The sequence below is a fragment of the Bufo gargarizans genome, chromosome 4 (genome assembly GCF_014858855.1).
Source record: "Bufo gargarizans isolate SCDJY-AF-19 chromosome 4, ASM1485885v1, whole genome shotgun sequence".
In the NCBI taxonomy this organism is placed as follows: Eukaryota; Metazoa; Chordata; class Amphibia; order Anura; family Bufonidae; genus Bufo; species Bufo gargarizans.
Genome location: NC_058083.1, coordinates 512,882,040 through 512,889,304, shown reverse-complemented (window position 1 = coordinate 512,889,304; position 7,265 = coordinate 512,882,040).

Genomic DNA, 7,265 nt, shown 5'->3' with positions numbered 1-7,265 from the left:
CCCCATAATACCCCCTAGTGGTACTAATTTTCCCTATAATATGACAGTACATGAAATACCCCCACTTAGTGCCCGCAGTTGAGCTAATGTCCCCATAATGTATGCCAGTATAAAATACCCCTATATAGTGCCCCAGTAAATGCCCTCATACTGCTCCTCTCCCCCTTCCCCATAGTGTCCCCCATAATATGCCAGTAAAAAAATGCCCCTTAGTGCCCCCAGCAGATGCCCCTATAGTGCTCCTCCCCCACAATGTGCCAGTAAAAAAATGCCCCTTCTTAGTGCCACCATATGCCTCAATAGTGCTCCACTCCCCCATAGTGCCGCTCTCCCCTATAGTGCCTCCCATAATGTGCCAGTAAAAAATGCCCCCTTAGTGCCACCAAATGCCAGTGCCCCCCATAATGTTCCAATACAAAAGACCACTTTAGAGCCCCCACTTCCCCATAGTGCCCCCAAATAATGCCCCTATAGTAACACCAGATGCCCCATAGTGCTGCTCTCCCCTATAGTGCCCCCCAGAATGTGCCAATAATTAAAAAAAAGCCCACAGATACCCCCATAGTGCTCCTCTCCCCCATGGTGCCCCCCCATAATGTGCCAGTAAGAAATGCCCCCATAGTGCCAGCTCCCCCCCCTATAGTGCCAGCTCCCCCCATAGTGCCAGCTCCCCCCCTATAGTGCCAGCTCCCCCCATAGTGCAGCCCCATAGTGCCAGCTCCCCCTAGTGCTAGTCCCCATAGTGCCAGCTCCCCCCCCATAGTGCCAGCCCCCCTATAGTGCCAGCTCCCTCTATAGTGTCAGCTCCCCCTATAGTGCCAGCTGTCCCTATAGTGCCCCCCCATAGTGCCAGATCTTCCCCCATAGTGCCAGATCTCCCCCCATAGTGCCAGCCCCCCCTATAGTGCCAGCTCCCTCTATAGTGCCAGCTCCCCCTATAGTGCCCCCCCATAGTGCTAGTTCCCCCATAGTGCCCCTCCATAGTGCTAGTTCCCCCATAGTGCCAGCTCCCCCCCCCCATAGTGCCAGATCTCCCCCCCATAGTGCCAGGCCCCCCCCCCCCCCCCCCGCAAAGAGGAAAAAAAACCAAAAAAAACTAATACTTACCTCCATCAGCTCAGCAGCGATGCAAGCCTTTTCCGGCCTGTGTCCCTGCTGTGTGCTGCCGGAGTCAGGCGTCGTGATGATAATGACATCATCGCGCTGCCTGAGCCGGCCTCTGATAGGCTGCAGGCATTAGTGCCTGTGGCCTATCAGAAGAACAGGGGAGGGACACGCCTCTCCCTCCCCTGCCCCACAGCACGGCCGCAATTACATCCAGGGCCGCGCCGCCTGTGGCGATCGGCGGTGCGGCCCTGAAGAATAAAAAAAATATATTATTTTTTTTAAAGACAGGCGGCCTGGCACCCCCCTTGTGAGTGGCACCCGGGGCGGCCCGCCCCCCCCTTGGTACGCCACTGGGTCATTTGTGGGGTTTTTCTACTGTTTGGGCATTGTAGAACCTCAGGAAACATGACAGGTGCTCAGAAAGTCAGAGCTGCTTCAAAAAGCGGAAATTCAAATTTTTGTACCATAGTTTGTAAACGCTATAACTTTTACCCAAACCATTTTTTTTTTTTGCCCAAACATTTTTTTTTTATCAAAGACATGTAGAACTATAAATTTAGCGAAAAATGTATATATGGATGTCGTTTTTTTTGCAAAATTTTACAGCTGAAAGCGAAAAATGTCATTTTTTTGCAAAAAAATCGTTACATTTCGATTAATAACAAAAAAAGTTAAAATGTCAGCAGCAATAAATGAAATGAAATGAAACCAAATGAAAGCTCTATTAGTGAGAAGAAAAGGAGGTAAAATTCATTTGGGTGGTAAGTTGCATGACCGAGCGATAAACGGTGAAAGTAGTGTAGTGCCGAAGTGTAAAAAGTGCTCTGGTCATGAAGGGGGTTTCAGCTAGCGGAGCTGAAGTGGTTAAAGGGATTCTGTCACCAGCTATAAGCCCTGTGAGCTAAACATATGCTCATGTCAAGGGTAGCATTCTGATTTCTAAGGTCGCCTTATAAAAGCTATTTGTGGCTTAATTCTGCAGAAAAACTGGTTTTTACTAACCTGTCAATCACAATTGAATTAATGTGCCCAAGCAGGGGAGGATGCAAGGTGCCCGGCCGCACGCATCGCCGTTCGTGCCCAGCGCCGCCTTCTACTCCTCAGTGACGCCTCTCTCCCTCCTCCCACTTTGAGATCCTGCGCGTGCGCACAGGCTCATCCTGATGCGCCGTTGCGGACTGCTGGCATCGGCTTCTTCTTGCACTGTGCGCACGCGCCGAGAAGGGGACATTGCCGGAAAGGTTTACTGCGAGTAAACCTTTCCGGGATATATTGTTTCACATGCGGGCGTCAGGGAGCTGCTATCTAATAGCGGGAGACTCCCTGAACATCCGGGAGACTTGAGATCCCTGTAAAGAAAAAGCCCTTGTCCTGCACTATGCAGTGCTGTGCAAGGGGGAGCTCTGATGCTCCACTTATACAGGCTATATGAGTGAATACAGGGGCCCAGAGCTGAACCTGGACAACTTTTTTACGTTGCAAAAAGTGATAGAGGGGCTTTGGTCAAAAAGAGGGACAGTATATGATGCCTAAAATATATGATGCCTAAAATACCTATTATTGAAACTGAACAACAAATTAGAGGAAGCTATACAGTAAAAACAGCATGACTAAACAGTTTCCAAAACTACCAGAAATACAGTGATTCTAGCTAATATGGAACTGCATACACACTTGAGAGAGGTGAATCAATGTATAAGCCATGTAAGATAGCGGAGGAGAGCAGACTTACAGTAAGATAATTTGGTTTGCTGTGAAGAGGCAGTGAATCTGGCAAGTCTCCTCATCGGCTACTCCAGAACAGGCCCACACTTCCTCCTGCTTGTATTTGCTGGGAGAGCTGGACCATGCCTAACCACAGCGGACTAGTGAGACCCCTAGTGGTCATATCTTTGCAGCTTATGTTTGGGTGGATGCCGACAAGTGATTTACAGATCTGATAATTAGACTCCTTCCTAAGAAATAAGAATACATTATTATATTGTACAGTGACTGTTTCAAGACAACAACAAAAAATCTCAGTCACCTGGAAATAGAGGAAGATACAGTAAATAAGTGCCCCCTTTACTATAGTGCTGCCCATGTACTCTTAATAAAATAAAAAAGGACCACTTACATCACACACCACTTGAATTTGTCTCTGATATAGAGCTCAATGAAATATAAAATATAAATTTTATTAAAAGCCTGAAAGGGGTTTTGAACCCATGAACACTACACAAAGCAAGTGTCTTACCACTGAGCTATAGCTTTAGACACCAAAGGTGGTGATTTTTTTGATCTATGAGATGTAGTATACCAAAAACACAGTAAACCTAAAATCCTTTGTGACACTGACAAGTGAAGGAAGTCAGATATCAGCGTCACACATCATTTAAATTTGCCTCTTATCTAGGGCTTAATAAAATGTAAAAAAAATTTAGAGGCTGAAAGGGGTTTTGAACACTTTTGAAAGCCTGGACATGGGGCAACAGCATTACCACTGAGCTACCAGCTTGCCTTTGTATAAGATTGGGGTTTTTGTTCATCTATGTGATGTAGCATACAAAACTACAGTAAACCTAAAATCGTTTGTGACATTGACAAGTCAAGGAAGTCAGACATCAGCGTCACACATCATTTAAATCTGCCTCTTATCTAGTTCTTAAAGGGAACCTGTCACCTGGATTTTGTGTATAGAGCTGAGGACATGGGTTGCTGGATGGCCACTAGCACATCTTCAATACCCAGTCCCCATAACTCTGTGTGCTTTTATTGTGTAAAAAAAACTATTTGATACATATGCAAATTAACATAAAAGAGTCATATCTTACTTGTGTGACCAGAGAAGAGTCATATTTTGAAGCTCTGACTCATCTCAGGTTAATTTGTATATGTATCAAATAGTTTTTTTTTTACACAATAAAAGCACACAGAGCTATGGGGACTGGTTATTGCAGATGTGCTAGCGGCGATCTAGCAACCCATGTCCTCAGCTCTATACCCAAAATCCAGGTGACAGGTTCCCTTTAATAAAATGTAAACAGGGGTCAGGGTCAGGTGTCACATTGGAATTATTTTGATACTTGACGATGATATCTGACCATGTCCTAAAATGAACACTGTACATGGGTGCTGCTGACATCTTGTATTGTGGTTAAAATCAGGACTTCTCTCTTGTCCCTATATTTCACAAGCAGCAGATTTTCGCTGCAGACAGCTCTGCTCTCTCTCACGCTAATTGATAGTCCCAGGAAAGTTTTGGGAAAGCCCCTCTGATTCTTACGAATTGTGCCACAGGCTGCAGTGGCTCTAGACATAAGGGCTTTCAGGAAAGGAACACTATTATAGAAGTTATCTATATATAAGTGATACCCTTTGTCCGGTAGAGGATGTGGGATATCCTATACGATCTTGCCACTAACGCCTAGTAATGGGGGGCATCCTGAGGGGTCAGTTTTACTGTCCTTCCCCTCAAAGATTCAGAAATGATTGGTATACCCAGTGGCACTAAGATCTTATAGCCTTTAATACCATAAAGGGCCCTTTTATTTGGGAGATATTGCCTAAATTTGAGCCTCCCCTTAAAATAAACAAGGGATTCATCTACTGCAATATTTTGGGAAAAGGTACTAGAATAATGATTAATTAGTGGCTTTATTATAGAGTCGATCAAAATGTGGGTCTTCTGAGGTGAACAGAGACTATTATCAGTGAAGTGAAGGATTCTGAGGATAGCCTTAAAATGGGTTTGGCTCGTAAGTGTGCGGTAGAGGGAGTGCTATATAATATATCTGGGGATCAATAATTGCGAATACTTGGCTTTTGTATGTTGGCATAGAAAGAGCTGGGATTCTGGCCAATGAATTGAGCAGCATAAATGTTAGGCCTATTGCACACGACTGTATGGCTTTTCCAGTGTTTTGCGGTCCGTTTTTTCTGTTCCGTTTTTTCCGTATGGCATATACAATATACAGTAATTACATAGAAAAAATTAGGCTGGGTATAAAAAATTTTAATAGCTGGTTCTGCAAAAGCGGAACGGATACTGAAGACATACGTATGCATTTCCGTATGTGTGCGTTTTTTTTTTTTTTGCAATCCCCTTGACTTGAATGGAGCCACGGAATGTGATTTGCGGGCAATAATAGGACATGTCTTATCTTTGAATGGAATGGAAATACGGAAACGGAATGCATACGGAGTACATTCTGTTTTTTTTGCGGACCCATTAAAATTTATGGTTCCGTATACGGACCGTAAACGGAAAAAAAAATAAAAAACAGTCGTGTGCATGAGGCCTTAGTCTGTTCTACCATTGGATTTATTAGGGAATCTAAAAAAAATTTAATAGAATTTAGGGCCTCGAATCCTGTGCTGTCAAATTTATTGCCTGGGATGGAAGTGAAATCAGGCAGTTGGGGGTTGTAATTGTCTGCCGCTACCCATGTCAGCTCGGGCAGAGCAGGACCTGCAACTCTATGGCGTGGGGGGTTCGGCTGTTAGGAGGAATCAGCATTGTTTGACTTGTATGAAGATTAAAGCGGTCACTGCGGTGGATGTGTGGAGGACTAGTGGGGTGGTGGATGAGCAGAACTAATTTTTTTTTAATTTTTTTTACAACTTTTATCCCCAGAGCCTCTTCAAAGGCTTTTCGGCTGCGATCCCCTCTGATCTCCTCTTTGACAAGCTCATTGTCACGGAGGTGGGTGGGTGGATGTGCGGTGACTTGTCGGGTGATGGGTGGATAGAATGGAGGTGTGACGAACTGCACCTCACTGCCCCCGTCTGACGTCACTCTATATCGGGATCACGCGGTATGGTTTCGTCACTGGTTACCAAGACGTGACGTTACGTACTCCCTGGGAGTACGTAAGTTCAGCTTGGCACAGTTTTACACAGACACTTCCTGACCACATGGCCACAGGGAGTTAGAGAGGGTGGCCCATGCAAACTTCCGGCGTGATACAACACTCGCTCACAACCCTGACAAGCCGGGAAAGCCATTTCACTGCCCCAATGAAACAGAGCCAGCCCAGTAGACTGCCACTAGTTCCTCATTAGATATAAGCCCGGTCCATTAGCGGGATTATATCAGGTCAAAAACCAACCCAGGTATCATATAATGTAATACCAAGACACGGATGTGTGGGATTCGTGGATCGAGATAAAGAACAGTGCAAGATTAAATTATATGTTTAATTGCCTTAAGGGCGCACTAGACACATCACTGTATACACAGAGATTATATACAGTGGTCCTATATACAGATAATGGTACCATCAGATTTAACAGATAAAGTCAGTTACCTGATATGTATGTGGTCCTTTAGAGCTGTAATCTTGTATGGTTGGATGCTATAGCCACACGGGAAACAGTGACATAAGCAGGATTTCCAGGTACCGCCAACCACATTACACGGTGTGATCTCACTTTAGAAAAGTGCCCTTAATCAGTCACATCCCTGTCTCCCTCCCCCTAGGAGGATCCCACTCCCCCTCCCTTTGGTCCTGGGAGCCAAAAATCCACAAACCCATTATGGATCATAGCTCCTCACCGGAAGGTCATTGGGAGATGGTTCTGGTGCCAATGCACCTGCTTGGACCTCTGGTGCATTTAGAGACCAAACATGGGGCTATAATTTGGTTCCTACTAGGAGTTCTCCGTATCTCACCTTCCCTGCCTCCTATAAGCAAAGACCGGGAGAACATCAGTCTCGGTCCTAGGGTCTCAAAAACGTAAACAGTATATTCTGAGTTGTGTGGTCATTTCATAATTCCTTATGAACTCCAGATTCCATGATGTCTAGAGACTTTGTTTAAGTTTGATGAGCAGCTCAGGCCCCCTCAAGGGGGTTATTCTGTCAGATGAGTTAGCTTCCAGGCCGGCTGCAGGGAGTGTGAAATGTAAACACTTTATCGCTTTTGAGGCAGGGCCACCTGTAGAATTGGTTTCCTCTGCCAGCTGCCCATCACACGGACAGAAAATGGGCAGGCATTAAATTATAACTCCACAAGTTCCTCACAGGAGGGTTTCTGCACAAGTTTTTTTAAAGGGGTTGTCCGGGTTCAGAGCTGAACCTGGACATACCCTTATTTTCACCCAGACAGCCCCCCTGAGGCTAGCATCGGAGCATCTCATGCGCTAAATCGTGCAGGGCAAGGTCTCTTTTGTTTTCA